Below are 22817 nucleotides of genomic sequence, written 5' to 3' on the forward strand. Positions count from 1 at the left end.
TGTTTCCAGCATACAAATATATCTGCTGAGATGCAAAATTAAAATAATTTCAACAGTATAGGAATAATTAGGAACCTTTTTTTGAAAGGTCCACCTGTTCCAAATATCAAAATACCATCTTTAGTAGCATGTAACATCCTTTTGTTACTATATATTTTTTGAACCAGGTATATATATATTTGAAAATAATTCTCCTCTGATAGTCCATTAAGTAAAAAAATAAATATGTTTATTTTTCGTTATTCAATTGTAAACCATTTTTGAGAACAACCAAAGTTCCCTATGTTCACTGAAAGAAATTCCTAAACAGACTATATCTCCAAAACATTTAAGGGAAGAAACTCTATAAATGTTTCATTATTTATGACTAATTTTGTTAAATTAGTTAAGGATTCGATTTCTTCATAAATACAACAATAATTATATGAATCTTAAGTTAGTTTTAATAAATGTTATTTTTTGAAGGAAAAGATAAGGGCCCTTATAGGAAAAGATTTTTCATTAAAATTTGATATATTAAAACACTCAAGTCAATAGATTTAATATGAATAATTATTATTTATAATTATCATTCATGTCAATTTATATTTAAGGATTTATCCATCATGCTTACTTTTGGCTTTCCCATGTACTTTGAGGTGGGTGGTTTGAGCCTTCAAGATGAAATTATATGGCAACTGTAACCCCCTACTTCTTGGGGCCCTCACCAAGGGTGACCCCTTGTTCAACCACATTTCCAAGAATTCATATAAAAAAGATAAGAACAGATATTTTGAAAATCAATACCCAGAGTAAGAGACCTTGATATACAACAAGCTATGTAATAATTTCCATTTATCATTTAGCTATAGCAGTATTCGCTCTGGTTAAGAAGTAACTCCATATTTATCCAAACAGCCAATGAAACAAATTCATAGGTGAAAGCTAAGTTAATGTAGAAATGTATTGTAATTTGTCTTTACTTTCAGAATGTGAAATCTGAAGTGCCAGAGTTTTGGTTGTTTTTCTGACAACCATACAAAAAAGTAAATCACCAGTTGCCTGGCCCTTACATGCAAAGTTGTCCAGAAGACATTATGTGGCTGGTTGCTTTTTAGCTGTCGGGGACATTTTGGGCAATGGTTATATACACAAGACTAATTACACTAATTAGTCCACACCAATGTGTGAGCAGTAAGCATGTTTTTACAATTAGGATGTAATTTTTAAAAATCCTTTATTGGGTATATTTAGAGACACAGCAGTTTCAAATTTACCATACAATAGGAAAAGCAGTTATCCAAATTGAATAAATATAAATTTCAGCTTGGGCAAATAAATTAATATATGGCAAATGAAACCTACACTTGTGTCACAAGCACACACTTACATAAGAATGATTTTTCTAAGCAGGTATATGCATTGTAGCTCTTGTGGTCATTAAATTATAGGGATCTCAAATCACTTTGCTTAATGTGATGTAGCACATGATATTACTTCTATAGCTTTTACTTCTATTGTGAATAATTATGTTAGCCAGAATAATAGCCCTTCAGAGATGTCTGCAATCAAATCCTCAAACCTGTAATATGTTACAATAAAAACCAAACAAACAAAAAATTGAAAAAAAAAATCTTGTAGCTGTGATTAGGTTAAGGATCTTAAGAGGTCATTCTGTATTATCTTGGCAAGCCCAAAGTAATCACCAGTGTCCTAAGTGAGAAAGAGAAATCAGGAGAGTCAGTGTCAGAGTAATATGATATGAGCAAGACTCAGCCTGCTGTTTCTGGCTTTGAAGGTCAAGGAAGAGGCCAAAAACCAAGGAATGTGGGCAGCATGTAGAAGTTAGAACGGACAAGGAAACAGATTCTTCTCTGAGTCTCCAGCAAGGATTATAGCCTTACCACACCTTGATTTTAGCTTACTGAAATGTCTAGAATTATAATATAATAAATTTGGGTTAAGCAGCTAGGTTGGTGGTAATTTGTTACAACAGCATAAGAAACTAATACAGTTTTTCTTGGCTTCTCCTAGTCTCAGATTCCTCATCTGTAAAGTGCTAATACTATTTGCTTATTATTTTTCTATATGAATGCATAAGATAATGCATGTGAGATTGCTTTAAAATGCTCAAAACTTGGAAAAGATAAGATTTTTCAATAAAATAAGTAAAACTATTTCTAAATTTTACAGTAAGACTGAACCATTTGAAAGTCTTCTCCAAATCCTATCAATTAAGAAGTAGTGACTAGAGAACGTGGAATATGTCCAGATTCATTAGAAAGCATCTGTCAGAATGTATCCAGGCAGCCAGAGAAAGGGATCGAGTAAATGAACTGGACAGTATAAAACACCGAGAATATAAGTGATGTCAACAGGGCAGCAGAGATTCAACAGACAGGAAATTATCTCAGCAGGGCTGAGGAAAACAAAAAATACTGGTATTCATTAAAAGAACAAACTAGATTACTTATAGTAAAACTAGTTTAAATACCCCTTAAACACTATTTTCTAAAAAGATAGGTAGACAAGTCTTTTTCTCATAAGTATTCACTGCTAAATTATTGTAATGGGAAAAAAAATTGAGAACCATCTTAAGTGTCCAACAAGTAGAAAATGATGAAATAAAATATGATTTAACAGTAGGTTTAGATACTATAATTAAAAGTACTCATGAAAAGCTTTTAATAGCCTTTGTGGGAAAACAGATGCATAGATGGAGTATAATAATAACTACATAAAATCCTTGAAAAAAAACGAGGAAATTTATAAATTAAAATGATGACTACTTTGTTCTAGGCACTTTGTTGGGTAGTGTGAAACTATAGTAGGGAATAAAATATAGTAATTGACTTCTAGGAATTTATAAGCTAATGGGCAGGAAATAATAAACATTACAGCACAGGTGTGAGGTATAAAGACAAGACTAAGGAAGAATAGGGGAAGTTGAGATTAGATGACTCATGGAAGAGGTAGGGTCTAAGCAGGGCTTTTATATATGACTAGGACATAAAGAGATTGGGGAGGACAGGAGCATGTGTGGGTAGAGTTGCCATTGGCACTGGCAGAGAACAAGGAGAGGATAAGGGTATGCTTGGAGAGCAGTGAATATTCCCAGGCACTCAGAGTAGAGTTTGGGGAAAAATCATAAAAGACTGTGATAGAATGAGAGCAAAGAGTTGGAAAGGAAGCTGAAGGCTTGGCTGGTATATCTGGATATCAGCTTTGCCCACACTAAACCACCAGCTTCTTGACACTAAACCACCAAGACAAAAGACTAAGAAAAAAGGCATACAGTTATCTTAATATTTTACAGTAAGGTGGTTGACTATGTGTTTGCTCATCATTTAAATGTTAGGGATGTTGAAGACACATCCATAGAACAAGTGGATTGTCCCACTGATTATGTCTACTGGGGCAGAATTTTAAAGAGGTGATTCCAACTGGCGGCTCATTTGTCCCAGTCAGACCCTGTGGTGACTGCCTTAAGTAGTACTATTACTAGAATTCAAATGCAGAACCTTGAGGTTGGCTTCTTCCATATTCAGAAAGTCCTCCCTCCCCCAACTTCTGTAACTTTTATTTGGTATTTGTTATACGCATTCTCTCTCCTTCCCCAAACAATAGCTCTTCAGTGGATAAAGTGGGGTCTTCTTATGTTTGTTCTCCTTTCTCCTGTATTTGGGCATAGAAGGATAAACATAAAAGTTTTTTAAATAAATGAATTGGTATTCGGTCCATTTGTGTCAATTGTGTTCAGCAGCACCTGCTCAGCATTTAGATCGGAAAGATTTCTGTTGGATTTAGAAGCCCTTGCTTGAGATATTTAGCAGGACCATGGCAACATCCTGAGTCCTCCAGTGTTACCTTACCCTTTTTCCCATTTCCACTATGTTTTCTGATTGAACATATTAGTCATAATGTGTTTTGCATGGTTCATAATTTAATTTTCCTTCCTTTTAAACTATTAATATAAATGTCTAGATTGAGAAAAAATAGCTCCATTTCCTTTTAGAAGATTTCTTTCCCAAATGGTATTTTAAAATCCTTTCTGTCTATTTTAAAATCGGTTATCTGATCTGTTGGCAGTTCATGCTCCACTCTTTAAAGGTCTCTTTGATAGTGTGTTTTCCAGGTCTTTTGTCACTATTACTACCCCTTGGATTCTTTCCGGATTAGCAATCTATGTCTCTGTGTGTGTATGTGTGTATACACACATACATATATATGTACCCCCCGCCCACACACACACACATACAGCCAAACATTGAATGTAGTTTTCCGGATGAACTTTTAGGAGTGTGATAAATAATGGAATAATTACTTCCCATGTGAGCTTCGGTGACACCCAAATGGATTCGTAGGTGTTCTGTTTTCCTTTCTGTTATCCCAAAGGATGATGTTCATTAAGAAATGTTCAGATCTTTGCTTGAGAAAAAGTTAACGAGGAAAAGTTTTGCTAAGGAACGAACTAGGTGATGCCAAAATACTAAAAAAATTATCTAAAAAATGGCCATTTCTGTTGGTAAATATTACATTTGATAGAAATCTTAAGCTTCAACCAAGTAGTATATTTTGTGTTTGGTGCAGTAGTAGAGAGGAAGTAGAGACACTCACAAAGAATGGTAATGAGAATGTCTTATTAACACCACCTTTAACCATGCAGCATTGGAATTTCCATGAAAAATGGCCAAGAACATAAGAAGAAGTGAGGTTAGCATTAATTAGCATGTCATACTCCTACAGATACTTACATATGTTTATTAAATACCTACCTGTGTTGGGCACTGTTCTATAAGCTATGGCTATAAATGTGAACAAAACTGTTTCTGACTATAAACCAAATTATTTCACTTATCTGCTCCAAACTCTCTAATGGCTTCTTCTCTCACTAAGAGTAAAATCCATATTCCTGACTCTGGTTTACAAGGCACCATAGAATCCGGGCCCTGCTCCCTCTTTGACCACATCACCAGCCCTCTCCTCAACTCACTCTACTCTAGTCACCTGGGGCCTCAGGGCTTCTGCCACCAGCGCTGGCAGGGCAGAGCTCTGGGAGTCACTGTCTATTAACTTCTATTTTATGCCAGGCACTGTGCTAAATGCTTTACAGACATTGTTGCATTCAAGCTTTACATTAAAGCAGAAAGATGGTTACTACTGCTCATATTATTTTTATTATTAGTGTGTTAATTATTACTAATATTAATAGTAGTATTAAACCATTACTACTGTCTTATTAAAGAAGAGAAGTTAAATAACTAGCTCATGGTCACTCAACTAGTAGTGGTGAAACCAGATCACTATGCTCTAAAGACCTTCTTGTCTTTGGATTTTGTGTTGGAGGATTTAACAGTGGAAGGATGAGCTTGACACCAAGAAGCTTGAAGATTTATGTGCCGAACCCTTCATTCACATATTCAACAGAATTACCTTGAGCCTCTTTTTAGATGAAAAGTCCATGGGAGGCACTTTTGTGAGTAATGGACAAAAAAATCTCATTTTTTCAAGAAACTTTCAATTCAGTACAGTTATTGTATGGATAGCAATCATTCAGCTGACTTCCTAATCTGAACAATTAACACTTCTCCAACTGATTTTTGATTATTTGAAACTAAGTATTTAACACTCTTCTAAATTCCTTTTGAATTAAACAAAGAAACATAAATTGAAAGTTAAAAAATATATATTTCAGTCCTAGAAAGGTAAAAAAGATTGGCCAGTAGACCAGAAATTTGGAATTTATATTATATCCTGCAAAAAGATTTGTATAACCTCCTGCTATTGGAGTGCTCCATAGTTTCCTCATCAGCTTTTCTCTTCAGTTATACACAATGCACCTCAAATGCTGCTTTGAATTTTCCCCAGGACTTTAAATTTGTAAACCCAAGTGACTACTAGACATCATCACATCGACAGCTAATTGGCATTTTAAATTATTCAAAATAGAACTTGTAATTCTGCCACCATCTATCAAACTGCCCCCCCCCAGGCATTTGCATTTCAGTAAACACCATCGTTGTCTACCTAATTGCTGAAAATAAAAATCAAATGTTAGATTTAATTCTGCTCTTGTCCTTATACCCTCCCCGCCCACGCCCCAAATGCATTCCATCAGCAAATCTGGTGATCTCAGTAACCAAAACATGCCCCAAATCTGGTGACTTCTCTCCATCTCCGTGACCTGACCAGGGGATGCTCTTGTTTCTTCTAGAGTGGATTCCTATACAGCAGCAGAGGGATCTTTTACAATAGAAAATCAGATCATGTTACTCCTGCCCCACAACAAAAACAGAAAGAGAAACAAAATCCACAGTTTAAAACTCTCCAGTGGCTTTGCATTACACTTAAAATGTACCCTCCTTATTTGGTTATGAAGTTATATTTATCTGGTAACTGCCACTTTTTATCACTTTCTCACTCAATATGCTCCAGTTTCTTTTAATTTTTAAAGCTCACCACCTCTTTCCCACCTCAGGATCTTTGCACTAGAGTTTTCTTTCCTCTCCCCAGTATCAGTAGGATCATATTTTATCTTTATGTTACGGGCTCTTTCTCATCAAGTGGGTTTCAGCTCCTTAGAGTGAATGGCCCACCTCAATTTAAAGTAGATACCCCTCTTTAATTCTCTATGTAGTAATTACCACTGGCTGAACTTTTTCCTGAGTATTTGTCTATGGCTGCTTTTTACCTTCTTTAAAAAAAATTTTTTTTTTACCGTTTATTTATTTTTGACAGAGAGAGAGAGAGAGAGAGAGAGAGAGAGAGAGAGAGAGAGACAGAGCATGAGGGAAGGGGCAGAGAGAGAGGGAGACACAGAATCCGAAGCAGGCTCCAGGCTCTGAGCACAGAGCCTGATACAGGGCTCAAACTCACAGACCGCGAGATCATGACCTGAGCCGAAGTCAGACGCTCAGGATGCTCAACTGACTGAGCCACCCAGGTGCCTCTGCTTTTTACCTTCTAAGAAGAAAAGTTCCCTAAAAACAAGCACCATCTCTGTTTTGTTTAGCACAGAATTCACTCTCCCTACATGATACATAGTTAGTGATCAATTAATATTTGAGCAAGTGGAATGATTTCCTTGTTACCAATATGGTTTGGAAATGTAACAAAAATATAAAAATTAATTATTATAATCTAAGTGTAAAAATTATTTCAACAAAATCTGAGCAATATGATAAAGCTATAAAAAGAAACATTAAAACTAAAAAATAAGATGACAAAGTTAGACCAAATGTTACCAGTTATTACAATAAATCTGGGTTAAACTCCACCATTAAACAACAACTATTTTCAGATTGAGTTGCAAAATATATTCAACATATTCAATATTCATATGAGACACACCTAAAGTAAATGGATAAAGAAAGAATAGAAATAAAATTAAGCATCTTTTCATGTGCCTGTTGGCCATCTGGATGTCTTCTTTAGAGAAGTGTCTATTCATGTTTTCTGCCCATTTCTTCACTGGATTATTTGTTTTTCGATCCTGCGAAACTTAACAGAAGACCATGGAGGAGGGGAAGGAAAAAAAAAAGTTAGAGAGGGAGAGACAAACCATAAGAGACTCTTAAAAACTGAGAATAAACTGAGGGTTGATGGGGAGTGGGAGGGAGGAGAGGGAGAGTGATGGGCACCTGTTGGGAGGAGCACTGGGTGTTGTATGAAAACCAATTTGACAATAAATTTCATATTAAAAAAATAAAATAAATAAATAAATAAATATTAAAAAAAGAAAAAAAAGAAAATTAAGGACAAAAAAAATCTGGAAAATGAAAAAATAGGGGTGGCAGTATCAGACAAAATAGAAAAAAAAGAGAGACTTTTTTGTTACTCTTTATAGAATCTTTTAAATTTTAAATTCAGGTAAAGTTGACACAAAATTATATTAGTTTCAGTTGTACAACATAGGATTCAACATTATATACATTATGCAGTGCTCACCACGATAAGTGTAGTTTCACCATACAGAGTTATTGCAATCTTATTGACTATATTCCTTATGCTGTACTTTTCATCCCCATCACTTATTTATTTTATAACTAGAAGTTTGTACCTCTTAATCCCCTTCACCTATTTTGTCTACTCCCCCACCCTCTTCTCCTCTGGCAATCACCAGTTTGTTCCCTGTATTTATGAGTATGCTTCTGTTTTTTGTTTGTTCATGTGTTTGGGTTTTTTTTTTTGTTTTTTGCTTTTTTAAGTTCCACATATAAGTGACATCAAATGGTATTTGTCTTTATCTTATTTCATTTATCACAACTTTCTAGGCCCATCCATGTTGTAAATGGCAAACTTTCATTCTTTTTATGGCTGAGTAATATCCTATTGTGTATGTATACCACATCTTCTTTATCCATTCATAGATTGATACACACTTAAGTTGTTTCCATATCTTGGCTATCATAAATAATGCTGCAATAAATAGAGGGGTACATATACCTTTTCGAATTAGTGTTTTTGTTTTCTTCAGGTAAATGCCCAGATGTGGAATTACTGGGTCATATGGCATTTCTATTTTTCATTTTTTTGAGAAACCTCCAAACCATTTTCCATAGCATCTGCACCAGTTTACCTTCCCACCAACCTCACCAACACTTGTTGTTTCTTATCTTTCTGATATTGGCCATTCTGACTGGTGTGAAGTGATACCTAATTGTGGTTTTGAGTTACATTTCTCTGATTAGTGATGTTAAGCATCTTCTCATGTGTCTGTTGGCCATCTATATATCTTCTTTGGAAAAGTGTCTATTGAGGTTCTCTACCCATTTTTTAATCAATTGTTGTTTGCTATTGAGTTGTAAGAGTTCTTTATATACTTTGGATATTACCTCTTATCAGATGTATCATTTAAAAACATCTTCTCCCATTGAGTAGGTTGCCTTTTATTTTGTTGATGTTTTCTTTCACTGTGCAAAAGCTTTTTAGTTTGAGGTAGTCCCAGTTGTTTGATTTTTTGTTGTTTCCCCTGCCTGAGGGGACTGATCCAGAAATATATTTCTAAGGCCAACGTCCAAGAGTTTACCTATGTTTTCTTTTAGCAATTTTATGGTTTCAGGTCTCACATGTAGGTCTTTAATCCATTTTGACTATATGGTGTTAGAAAGTGGTCCAGTTTCATTGTTTTTCATGTAGCTATCCAGTTTTTTCGAACACCATATATTGGAGGGACTGTTTTCTCCTCATTGTATATTCTTGCCTCCTTTGTTGTATAAATTGACCATATAAGTGTTGGTTTATTTCTGGGCTCTCTGTTCTCATTGATTTCTGTATTTATTTTTGTGCCTGTATCATACTGTTTTGGTCACTATACCTTTATAGTATGCTCTGGAATCTAGATTTTGAAAAAAAATTTTTTTAACATTTATTTATTATTGAGAGACAGCAAGACAGGGCATGAGCATGGGAGTGGCAGAAAGAGGAGGAGACACAGAATTTGAAGCAGACTTCAGGCTCTGAACTGTCAGCACAGAGCCCAACGTGGGGCTCAAACCCACCAACTGCAAGATCATGACCTGAGCCGAAGTCGGATGCCCAACCGACTGAGCCACCCAGGTGCCCCTGGAATCTAGATTTTGATACCTCCAGTTTCATTCTTCTTCCAGATTGCTTTGGCCATTTAAGGTCTTCTGTAGTTCCTTACAAATTTTAGGATTATTTCTTCTAGCTCTGAGAAAATTACTATTGGTATTTTGAGAGGGATTTTGTTGAATATGTAGATTACTTTGGGTAGTATGCATATCTTAACAATAATAATCCTTCCAGTCCATGAGTGTGGAATATCTTTCCATTTATTTGTATTATCTTCAAATTCTTTTATCAATGTTTTAAAGTTTTCACAGTACAAGTCTTTCACTTTTTTAAGTTTATTCCTAAATATTTTATTCTTTTTGATGTTTTCTTAATTTCTCTTTCTGCTAGTTCATTTTTAGTGTATAGAAATGTAACAAATTTTTGTGTGTTAATTTTGTATTTTGCAACTTTACTGAAGTCACTTAATAGTTCTTTTTAAAAATATAGAGTGTGAGTGGGGGAGGGGCAAGAGAGAGAAGGAGACACAAAATCTGAAGCAGGCTCCAGGCTCCTAGCTGTCAGAACAGAGCCTGATGCAGGCAGGAAGCCATGAACCATGAGATCATGACCTGAACCAAATTCAGATGCTTAACTGACTGAGCCACCCAGGTGCCCCCATTTATTCTAATAGTTTTTTGGTGGTGTCTTTAAGGTTGTCTATATATAGTATTATGTCATCTACAAATAGTGACAGCTTTCCCTCTTTCTTACCAATTTGGACACATTTTATTTCTATTTCTTGTCTCATTTCTGTGGGTAGGACTTTCAGTATTGTGTTGAATAGAACTGGTGAGAACAAGATCTTTGTCTTGTTCCTGATCTTAGAGAAAAAGCTTTCAGCTTTCCACCATTGACTATTGTGTAAGCTGTGGGTTTGTCATATATAGCCTTTATTAGGTTAAGGCATGTTCCCTCTATATGCACTTTGAGAGTTTGAATTTTGTCAAATACTTTTCCTGCATCTATTGAGAAGATCATATAATTTTTATCCTTCATTTTGTAGATATATTATAGCATGTTGATTAATTTGTGGATATTGAGCCATTCTTGCATTCCTGGAATAAATCTGCATGATTATGGTGGCTAATCCTTTTAATGTATTTTGAATTTGGTTTGCTAATATTTTGTTGAGGGTTTTTGCATCTGTTTACCAGGGATATTGGTCTGTAACTTTTTTTTTTTTATAGTGTCTTTGATTTTCATATCAGGGTAATACTGGCCTTGTAGAATGAATTTGAAAGCATTTCTTCATTTTCTCTTTTTTTTTGCAGTAGTTTGAAAAATATAGGTATTACCTCTTCTTTAAATGTTTGGTAGTATTCACCTGTGAAGCTATCTGGTCCTGGACTTTTGTTTATTGGGAAATTTTTGATTACTAACTCAATTTTATTCTAGTAATTGCTCTGTTTAGATTTCCTGTTTCTTCCTGATTCAGTTTTGGAAGACTGTATGTTTCTAGGAATATATCCATTTATTGTAGGTTATCCAACTTGCTGGAATCTAATTTTTCATAGTAGACTTTTATAATCCTTTGTATTTCTGTGTTGTTGGTTGTAATTTCTCCTCTTTCATATCTGATTTTATTTATTTGAGTCCTTTCTCTTTCTTTCCCAATGAGTCTGGCTAAAAGTTTATCTATTTTGTTTATCTTTTCAAATAACCAGTTTTTTTGGGTCATTGATTTTTTGATTGTCTTTTTAGTCTTTATTTCATTTATTTCTGCTCTGATCTTTATTATTTCTTTCCTTCTACTAACTAACCTTTGTTAGTTCTTCTTTTTCTAGTTTCCTTGGGTGTGAGGTTGGATTGAGATTTTTCTTGTTTCTTGAGGTAGTCCTATATCTATAAACTTCCCTCTCAGAACTGCTTTTACTGTGTCCCAAAGATTTTGAATCATGTATTTTCATTTTCATTTGTCTTAAGGTATTTTTAAAATTTCCCCTTTGATTTCTTCATTGACTCATTGGTCATTTAGTAGGATGTTATTTAGCTTCCATGTGTTTGTGTTTTTTCCAGTTTCTTTTTTTTTTTTTAAATATATAACTCATTTCTAGTTTCATACCATTGTGGTCAGAAAAGATGCTTGATATGATTTCAATCTTCTTAAATTTATTGAGACTTGTTTTGTGGCATAACATGTGATCTATCCTGGGGAATATTCCATGTGCACTTGAAAAGAATATATATTCTGCTGTTTTTGAATGGAATGTTCTGTATATATCTATTAAGTCCATCTGGTCTAATGTATCATTCAAAGCCACTGTTTCTTTATTGATTTTCTGTCTGGATGATTTATCCATTGACATAAGTGGAGTGTTAAAGTCTCCTACTATTATTGTATTACTGTCAATTTGTCTCTTTATGTCTGTTATTATTTGCTTTATATATTTAGGTGCCTCCATATTGGGTGCATAGATATTTTCAATTGTTATGTCCTCTTGTTGGATTGATCCCTTTATCATTATGTAATTTGTCTCTTGTTACGGTTTTTGTTTTAAAGTCTGTTTTGTCTGATATAATTTTCTCTTCCATTTGTAGAATATCTTTTACCATGTTTTCACTTTCATTCTGTTTGTGTCTTTAGATCTGAAGTGAATCTTTTGTGAGCAGCATATATATGGGTCTTGTTTTTTTACCCATTCAATCACCCTATGTCTTTTGATTGGAGCATTTAGACCATTTACATTTAAAGTAATTATTATATGTACTTACTGCCATTTTGCTAATTATTTTCTGATTGTTTTCTAATTCTTCTCTGTTCCTTTATTCTTTTCTTCTTCTTTTTCCTTGTGATTTGATGTCTGTCTTTAATGTTATGCTTGGATTTCTTTCTCTTTATTTTTTTGTATATCTGTTATAGACTTTTGGTTTATAGTTACCCTGAGGTTCATATATAACATCCCATCTATATAGAAATCTGTATTTATTTAATGGTTGCTTAAGTTTGAGCACATTCTCACTACATTTTATGCTCCCCTCTATTTTTTATGTATATGATGTCATATTTTGCATGTTTTTATTTTGTGTATCCCTTGCTAGTTTTTGTAGATATAATTGATTTTACTGCTTTTGTCTTCTAACTTTTATACAAGCTTTCTAAGTGATTGATCCACTATCTTTACTCTGTGTTTGCTTTTACCAGTGAAATTTTTTCTGTTCGTAATTTTCTACTTCTAGTTAATGGCCTTTTCTGTTCCACTTAATAAAGCCTCTTTACCATTTCTTGTAAGGCTAGTTTAATGGTGATGAACTCCTTTAATTTTTGTTTGTATGGGAAACTCTGCCTCTTTTTAATTTTGGGTGATAATCTTACCAGGGAGACTATTCTTGCTTGTAGGTTTTTTTTTTTTTTCTTTCAGAATTTTGAATATTTCCTGTCACTCCCTCTGGTCTGCAAAATTTCTGCTCAAAAGTCAGCAGATGGTGTCATAGGTTTTCCATTGTATATAACTATTTAGGGGTTTCTTTTTTTGCTGCTTTTACTTAAAATTTTTCTTCTTTTTTTGATGTACAACATAGTGATTTGACAACTTTATATATTATGCTATGCTGACCAGAAGTGTAGTTACCATCTGTCACCATACAATGCCATTACAATACCGCTGACTATATTCCCTATGCTGCACCTTTCATCTGCATGACTTATTTATTCCATAACTGGAAGCCTATATTTTCCACTCCCCTTCACCCATTTTGCCCACCCCACCACCCCTTCTGGCAGCCACCAGTTTGTTCTCTGTTTATGGACCTGTTCATGCTTTTTAGTTTGTTTATTTGTTCATGTTTAATTTTTTAGATTCCCACATATAAGTGAAATATGGTATTTGTCTTTTTCTGACTCATTTCACTTAGCATAATACCCTCTAGGTCCATCCCTGTAGTACAAATGGCAAGATCTCATTCTTTCTTATGGCTAAATAATCCCATTGTTTCGGGTTTCCCTTGTATGTAACTATTGACGTTTTTCTTGATGCTTTTAAGATTCTCTCTTTATCTTTATTTTGGGACATTTTAATTATTATGTGTCTTATTATAGATCTCCTTGGGTTCATCTTGTTTGGGACTCTCTGTGATTCTTGGACGTGGATGTCTGTTTCCTTCCCCAGATTAGGGAAATTTTCAGTTACTATTTTTTAAATACATTTTTTTGCCCCTTTCTCTTTGTCTTCTCCTTCTGGGACCCCCTATAATGTGAATGTTAGTACACTCAATGTTGCCCCTGAGGTCCCTCAACCTAACCTCATTTGAAAATTCTCTTTTCTTTTTGCTGTTCAGCTTGGATGCTTTCCATTACCCTGTGTTCCAGATCACTGATCTATTCTTCTGCATCCACTAATCTGCTGTTGATTTCCTCTGGTGTATTTCTCATTTCGGTTATTGTGTTTGTTAGCTCTGATTGGTTCTTTTTATATCTTCTCTTTGTTGAAGTTCTCAAAGACTTCATCCACTCTTATCTCAAGTCCAGTGAACATCTTAATGACTATTACTTTGAAGTCTTTATCAGGTAGATTGCTTATCTGTTTTGTTTAGTTCTTGTTCTGACATTTTGTCTTCTTCTTTCATTTGAAACATATTCCTCTTTCTCCACATTTTGTCTCACTCTCTGTGTTTGTTTCTGTGAATTAGGTAGATAAGCCACATTTCCTGGTGTTGAAAGTAGTAGCCTTACATAGAAAGCATCATGTGGTGCCCAGTGGAGCAACTCTCACCCCCTGTTACCAGAATTAGATGCTCCAAGAGTGTCCTATGTGTGTTTTGTGCATCTTCCTGTTGTGACTGAGCTGTGACTGCTGTGGGCATGCAGATGGGTAGGGCTGGCCTACAATTGCAGGCCATGACTGTTGCAGGTGTAGTAGTAAGCAGCGCTAGCTATAGGCCCAGCTTGGTTGAGAGGTCTGGCTATAGTTGCTACAGGCATGTTGGTGGGTGGGGCCAGCCCCTGGTGCTACTGGCTGAAAGGCCCAGCAGCTCCTGCAGTAAGTATGCTGTTGGGTGGGGCTGCTCACCCCATGCCAAGGCAACAGTTGTTTTGAAGGGGTGTGGTCCCAGCTGGGGCTGCTTGACAAGTGTGGTGGGGTAATAGTTACTTTGCGACATGCTGGTTTTGACTCAGACTGCCCACCAGGTGTGACAGGGCAGGAACTGCTTTAAGGGATGCCTGCTAAGGTGGATCTACAGAGCAAGCAGTGATGGGGCAAACAGTGCTAGCTCGGTAGATACTGTCAGAATTGGCTCTCACAACCATCTGGCAAACTGGGCTGAATGAGGGCAAGAAAAATGGCACCTACTAGTATTTTCTTTCCCAGAGAAAACTCCTACAGATCCCTTCCCCTCCAGAACACACCCTAAAATTAGTCAATAAATTGTTTTCATGTATAACCCAGGTGATTTTCAAACTGCTCCCTCTGTGCTGGATCTCAGGCTGAGTGATATAATATGCTGGCCCTTCAAGAGTAGAGTCTTGGTTACCTATAGCCCTGTGGCACTCCCATAGTTAAGTTTTACTGATTTTCAAAGCCAGCTATTATGGGGGTTACTCTTCCTGGTGCATGTCCCCAGGGCTGGGGTACCCAATATAAGGCATGATGCCCTTATGCCTGAGGAAGGACCTCCATGGCTGTGATATCCCTCCACTTGTGGGTTGCCACCCTGGGGATTTGGTTCCCGATCTCATCTCTACCCCTCCTACTCTTCTTGATGTGGCTTTTTCTTTATGTCTTTAGTGATAAAAGATCTAATTTGATTATCTTTAGGTTGTTTCAGAGTGAGTTGCATTATATGTAGTTGTTGCCTTGGTGTGTGGGGGGGGGAAGTGAGCTCAGAATCTTTCTACTCTGCCATTATCCCTCACTCAAAAGGATTTATATTTTATATTGTTCAAATGTATATTTTATAAGGAAGCTGTAGCAGTGATATCCCCTGTGCACTCACTAACATAATATTGAAATACATAAAACAATAAACTTAGAAATTCTAGATTTAAAAAACCACAATTATAGTAGAAGGCTTTTGCATACTTATTTTGAGACTTTGACTAATAAGACAAAACACACTAATACACAAAATACACAAGGTAACACTGTCACTGGTAACCTTGTTTAAATGTGTATGAACTTCATACTCTAGTAACAGAGAGTATCTGGTTTTATAAACATCATAAGAAAGTTGCAGAGGTTGCTTATATCCTAGGATGCAAGGAAAGCATTTTTAAATAAATGCCAAAAAGCTATGAATACTTAACTTTGATAATGATGCAATAAATCTAAAAATAAAAAATGAACAATATTAAGCCACAAGAAAACCAAACAATCTATTTTAAAAAATGGTTTTCAGGGGCGCCTGCGTGGCTTAGTTGGTTGAGTGTCAGGCTTCGGCTCAGGTCATGATCTCACGGTTCATGAGTTCACGCCCCATGTCAGGCTCTGTGTTGACAGCTCAGAGCCTGTAGCCTGCTTCAGATTCTGTGTCCCCCTCTCTCTCTGCCCCACCCCTGCTTGGGCTCTGTCTCTCTCTGTCTTTCAAAAATGAATAAACATAAAACAAATTTTTTTAATGGTTTTCAAAGAAGAACTAAAAACCTCAGGGATTAATGAAATAACTACATATCAAAATGTATGGAGCTACAAATTCATACCGAGGAAAATTCATAAATTTAAGTGTGTTTATTATTATAGAAGGAAAGATCAATAAGTGAACTAAGCATTTGAATAAATAATTTTAAAAACAACCAAAGAGACATGAGAAAGAACAGACCTTAATGAAGAAAAAGCAGAGATTATTGAAGTGGAGAGGAGCTAAAAGGTTGAGTGTATAATCTTGGAGTACATTTTTTGAAAGGGCAAATAAATAAACAAACTGAAGTCTATGTTGATTAAGAAAAAATAATTGATAAAACACAAATAATATAAGTGGGAAAGGGTGATAATAACAAAATTGAAATTTAGAAATTAAAATTATACTGAACCAATTCCATATTAATAAAAATGAAAATTTAGCAAAAGTGATTTACAGATTCAATACAATCTCTATCAAAATTCCAATAACTTTTTTTTATGGAAATAGAAAAAAAATCCTAAAATTCATATGGAACCACAAAAGACTGAATAGCCAAAACTATCTTGAGCAAAAAAACAAAAATAAAATCGGAGATATTGCCCTACCTGATTTCAAAATATACTACAAAGGTATAGTAACCAAAGCAGGATGGTTGATGGTTGGTACCTTCATAGTAACAGATATGTAGACCAATGGAACAGAACAGAGAGCCCAGAAATAAATTCATGCAATTATGGTCAATTCATTTTTGACAAAAGTGCCAAGAATACATAATGAGGAAAGGACAGTTTCCTTAATAAATGGTGTTGGGAGAACTGGTTTTCCACACACAGAAGAATGAAATTAGACCCTATCTCACTTCACGTAAAATCAACTGGATTTTATGTTACTTTTATTTATAATTTTTGAATCTATACTTGTGAGAATGCATTTTTGAAAATAGATTAAAGCTTTAAATATAAGAACTGAAACCATAAATCCATAAGCAGAAAATAGGAAAAAAGATTCTTGACATTGGTCTGGGCAATGATTTTTGGATGTGGCCCCCAAAAGCACAGGCAACAAAAGTAAAATAGAGAAATAGGATTGCATTAAACCTCTGCACAGAAAAAAAAAATCAAAAGAATGAAGAGACAGCAGATGGAATGGGAAAATATTTACAAACCATATATCTTATAAAGAGTTAGAATTCAGAATATATAAGGAACTCAAACAACTCAATAGCAAGAAAAGAAATAACCTAATTTTAAAATGGGCAAAGGACTTGAATAGACATTTCTCAAAAGATGACATACAGGTGGCCGATAGGTACATGAAAAGGTGCTCAACATAATCATCAGGGAAATGAAAATCAAAACCCTAATGAGGTATCACTTCATACCTATTAGAATGACTGTTATCATAAAGATAAAAGATAACAAATGTTCCACTATTAGTGGGAATATAAATATGCATAGTCATTATGGAAAACAATGTGGAGGTCCCTCAAAAAATTAAGAAAAAATTACCATATGATCCAGCAATCCCACTTTTGGGGAGATATCCAAAGAAAACAAAATCAGTATCTTGAAGAGATAAGTCCACTCTCATGTTCTTTGCAGCATTATTTACAATAGGCAAGACATGGAAACATACTGTTTGTCAATGGATAAATAGATAAAGAAGATGAGGCATATATACACAATGGAATATTATTCATTTGTGAGAAAGAAGGAAATCCTGCCATTTGCAACAACATGGATGAACCTGGAGAGCATTATGCTAGGTGAAATAAGCCAGACAGAAAGGCACTGTTATGTCCTTACTTAAATGTGGAATCTATAGAAGAGATCATACTTATAAAAGGAGAGAGAGAGAGAGAGAGTAGAATAGTAGTTTCCAGGGGCTGTGGGGGAGGTGGAGGAAATGGTGAGATATTGGATAAATGTACAAACTGTTATGTACAGTACTTCTTATTTTTTCTTATGTAGGATGAATAAGTCTAGAGATCTAATGTGCAGACATAATGGCTATACTGTATCGAACAATATTGCCAACTGTATCGAACAATATTGCCAAGTGTTGATTCAGGTGCACTCTTCATGCACAAACATGGTAACTATGTGAGGTGATAATATATTAGTTAACTTGACTATAGTCATCATTTTACTGTGTAAATTTATATCAAATCATTATGTTGTATACCTTAAATATATATTTTTTGTTTAAAAACTTAATGAAAAGATAATGCCCAAGGAAAATATAGATTATTTAAATAATCTAGAGAATAGTAAATATGTTACTTTTATTTATAATTTTTGAATCTATACTTGTGAGAATGCATTTTTAGTATTAGTATTAATTCATTGATAACTTTTTTAGTTTCTTCTGTACATTTTTTGTTTCTATTTCTTCCCAAATTCTCAGTGACAATCTGAAAAGCTTTTTTTTTAATAGTCTTGTTTGATCTGTATCTCTTTGATTATTACTGAGACAGAAGTTTTAAAAATCTGTTTTATTGGCCATTTCATATTCTTTTGTGAATTGTGTATTATTATTTATTTATCATTTTTCTATCAGGTAGAAAAATCATCTTTCTTCTAAACCTCTTTATATGTGGCTAGTAACCTTTTGTCTATGTGGATTTTTTAGTATTTTTTCTTAACATTTTACATTTGCCTTTTAATTGTTTCATTTTGCCTTTTGTCAGTCACAAGCATTCAATGCTAATGTAATGAGACATGTCAATATTTTTCCTTATTTTCTCTTCACTGGTATTATGGTTAGAACATCTGTTCACACCTCAATATATGTCAAAATTTATCAACATTTTAAATTATTATCATATTTTCACATTTAATATTTAAATCTTTAATCCATCTAGGAGTTACTTTTGTGTAAGATGTGAGGTAGGGATCTAACTTTGTTTTTTTTTCTCCACTTAGAGTTGGCTATTGAATACCGTTTATTGAGTGATACTTTTATCTAGCAATTAGAAATTGTACCTTATTGGTATGTTAACTTCTTAAATATACTCATATATGTTTCTTGAATTCTATTGAGCCAACTTTGACACTAACATTACACCCTTTCAGTTACTGTTATTGTATAATACATTATTTCAAAAAGGAAACCACTGTACTTCATTTAAAAGAACATTTTTGGGGCGCCTGGGTGGCTCAGTCGGTTAAGCGTCCGACTTCAGCTCAGGTTACGATCTCACCGTCCGTGAGTTCGAGCCCCGCATCGGGCTCTGGGCTGACGGACCAGAGCCTGGAGCCTGTTTCCGATTCTGTGTCTCCCTCTCTCTCTGCTCCTCCCCCATTCATGCTCTGTCTCTCTCTGTCTCAAAAATAAATAAACGTTAAAAAAAATAAAAATTAAAAAAAAAAGAACATTTTTGTCTGGACATTCTTTATTCTTTTATGAACTTTTAAAAAATCCCCCAGAAATTTAAATAAATTTCATTAAATTTTCAGAATAGTTTGGAGATAGTGGATATTTTTTTACAGTGAGTCTTTCTAATAATATAGTATCTCTGTTTATTCATATCTTTATGTCTGTCAGTATAATTTTATAGCAAATATACAAACTACTTGAGCTAATAATGCTACTGTGAATTAGCTTATTTACCTCAGAACACCTTAGCAATCACTTCAAAAGCTAGGTATGATTAATTATGTAATTATTATTCTCTGACAAAAAGAAATATGCATATTTAATGGAGAGACAAATTATTCTTCTAACCTCTTAAGGAATTTATTGGTTAAACTTTATCACTGGTCAACATAATAGATGCTAGTTGTGTGGTTCTCTCTTGCATCAACCCCTGGGGTGGGGGGCATCAATATGAACTCAAGAATATAACTTAGAAAACTTTGAAGAAAAAATAAAAGTAATATATCTCCAACTTTCCTCTCTAACTTTCCCAGGTGTTTTACAGGGTTTGGATGAATTGTCAGAGGTTGATTTTCAGTTCCTCCTTGAACAACCTGTGGGAACAGAGCTTTAAGCATAGGTGATCTCTTTTCAGTGCATCAGGGGAGATTCCATTCTCCTGTGAAAACTGAAGATCCTGATCATATTCTCCCTAAAAAGAGTTCCTCTGTACACTAGTAGTGGACCAATGCAGTAGTTTGGTTAGGTCTATGTTTTGAATATTCAGAAGCCCTTTCCTTCAAGTTATGCATACTGTCTCTGTCCTCTCTGAGGGCCTACTCTAAGCTAAGGCAATCTGTAATCATAATTTCATTTAATGTCCACAAAAAAACTGTAGGTATTGTTATGAATCCCGTATTGTAGGTGAGGAACTGCCTGAATTCACATGTGAGTGGAACTAAGATTTAAAGTCATATTTGTACAGCCAAGTCAAGGCCGTGACCCTAACCACTACCCCACAGCACCTTCTCTCCTAAATGTACCAACATTTCTACCATCCAGCAGTAGCGTCAACAGTGTTCACCCTTGATGCAAATAAGACATGAAAACAAGAAAGTGCACTTTGTCTACTTAGTTTTAATATATGAACTTTTGCATTTTACAGTTAAATAAGAAGCATTTAGCTTGCTTTTAATTCTTACAGGGGTTCCAGAGTTTTGGCTAGAGTAATGCAAATACTTGGAGATGTTGCTAAAATGCAGATCTTATTTTAGTAGGTCTGGGGTGGAGCTCTAAATCTACATTCCTAACAACTTTCCAGATGATGCTGAGTCCACATACTACACTTTGAGTAGCAAGGGGCTAGAGGATCATCACCAACTTACAGTCCTGTAAATTTGGGGGCAGTTGTTAGGTATTAGATGAGGAGAGTGAATGAGAGAAGCCTCCAATTTGATGCACTGCTTTCTGGCTAAAGAAACTGGGTGAGTAGATAGAATCTAAAGGCTTTTATCATATATTTGTCTGGAGGATCTTGGCCAAAATTAGCTCACATTTTGAAAGAAAACAAGGACAGATATTTGCTGAGTGGTTAATGCCAAGCCCTGTGCTAGATACCTATGTTATGTCTTTAATCCTCACCAGTTCTTACGAGGAGGATAGCTGGTCACCCTGCTTACCCACTCATGATAGAAGTAGTATAATGGGGAGGATGGTGGGGGGCAAGTGTGGAGAGGTGAGGGGAAACAGCTCGTGAGCCCTACCATGTTCCTTGCATTGTACCAGGCACTTTCATTTATGTCACTACATTTCACTCTCACAACTACCACATGAAATAATGTATTCTTACCTCTGGTTTTTCCAAATGAAGAAACTGAAGATCAGAGATGTTAAATTAACTTGTCTGAGGTTATTAAACTCAAAGATTGAAATGTAGGACTGCCTGCCTTCTCAGTTCATTTTTCTACCACACCCTAATATATTATCAAACCCTTCTCCCACTTTGTGGAGATAACATATTTTATTATGATCAGAGCCCATGATTCATGGTTTGTTGTACACATATTCTAACTCTTAAACACAGGTGTAAGATAAGTCAGTGTGAGTTCAGTCAGCCTTGTTTACTCATTTTGCAGACATCTTGGCTTGGAGCCTTTCATCACCCAGAGGTAGAAAAGGGAGGCTGCTATTGTAGTGATAAAGCTATAATTCATTGTCCAAGTTAGGCTGTATCCAGTAATGGAATCCATAAGCCCTGCACTACTTTCTTCCTTACATTGTCCCCATTGGGCTTTATCTCCTTTATCCTGGGGGTGTTTGTAGAATCTTCACTTCGATTGTTGGGCTCTAAGAAGGAGAGAGCTCATTTCAGCACCTCATTTTACAAGTCCAAAAGGAAATCAACAAAAGAATAAAAAAATGGAGGTAACATTATCACCCCATTCTCTTCTTTGAAGACATTACTACAGTGAATCCTTTTCCACATCCTGGACCTTTGGCCCTCTCACATACACTATGATTTTTTTTTTTTCCTGAGAAACGAGGATGAGATCAAGATGACTTCCCCTGGTGGCTCTGCTCAGAGTGGTTTCATGGGTCATGAACTAGCTAATCTGGGGAGAGCAGACCAAAAATAAAAATGTGAGTCTAGAGTTAGCTAGTAACTTAAAAATTCCAAAAAGTGTGTGTGTGTGTGTGTGTGTGTGTGTGTACTCATACATATATTATATTAGAGGATGCCTCTGATATCTAATCTGAGTGTTATGTCAATGGTTGTTTAGAACTAGGCTAGAGAAAAACAATGTGGGAGAATAAAATTTAAAGTGGTTGCTACAGATGGCTACTGATGTATGACAGTGTTTTGTGTATAGAATCAAATGATGAATGAGATTGGAGAGGAGGGAGGAAAGAAAAAAGGAAGAACAGAAGCAACAGCCTCTTACTAGCCCCTCAGAAAGAGACAGAAAGAGAAAGCTTGATTATTTCCTGGGAAATAGTATAGAAAGGCTGAGCAGGAGGTGAGTGTATGAGGGAATTTGAAAATGAAGAGAGAAAATTACCTCTCTGGAAAAGCAAATAGAGTGCAAAGATATGAACACCAAGGAGAAAACAAGTTTTGTTTTGAACAGGCTTGACGTTCTGCCAACGTTCTGAACAAAAGTGCACAGAGTGAGATACATTTCTGACTGCTGCAGATGACTTCCTTTCAAGATCTACTCACATCTAGTTTGCATTTTGTGTAGTTTTGAAATTTGTGAAATCATCTTGTAAACCATTTCCATTAAAGCCTGGGTAGGGTGTGGAAATGAGGTGAGTATGCTGAGGAGAGTGAATTAGTGTTGTAAGGAGAA

This window comes from Prionailurus viverrinus, chromosome C2 (genome assembly GCF_022837055.1).
Source record: "Prionailurus viverrinus isolate Anna chromosome C2, UM_Priviv_1.0, whole genome shotgun sequence".
Classification (NCBI taxonomy): Eukaryota; Metazoa; Chordata; class Mammalia; order Carnivora; family Felidae; genus Prionailurus; species Prionailurus viverrinus.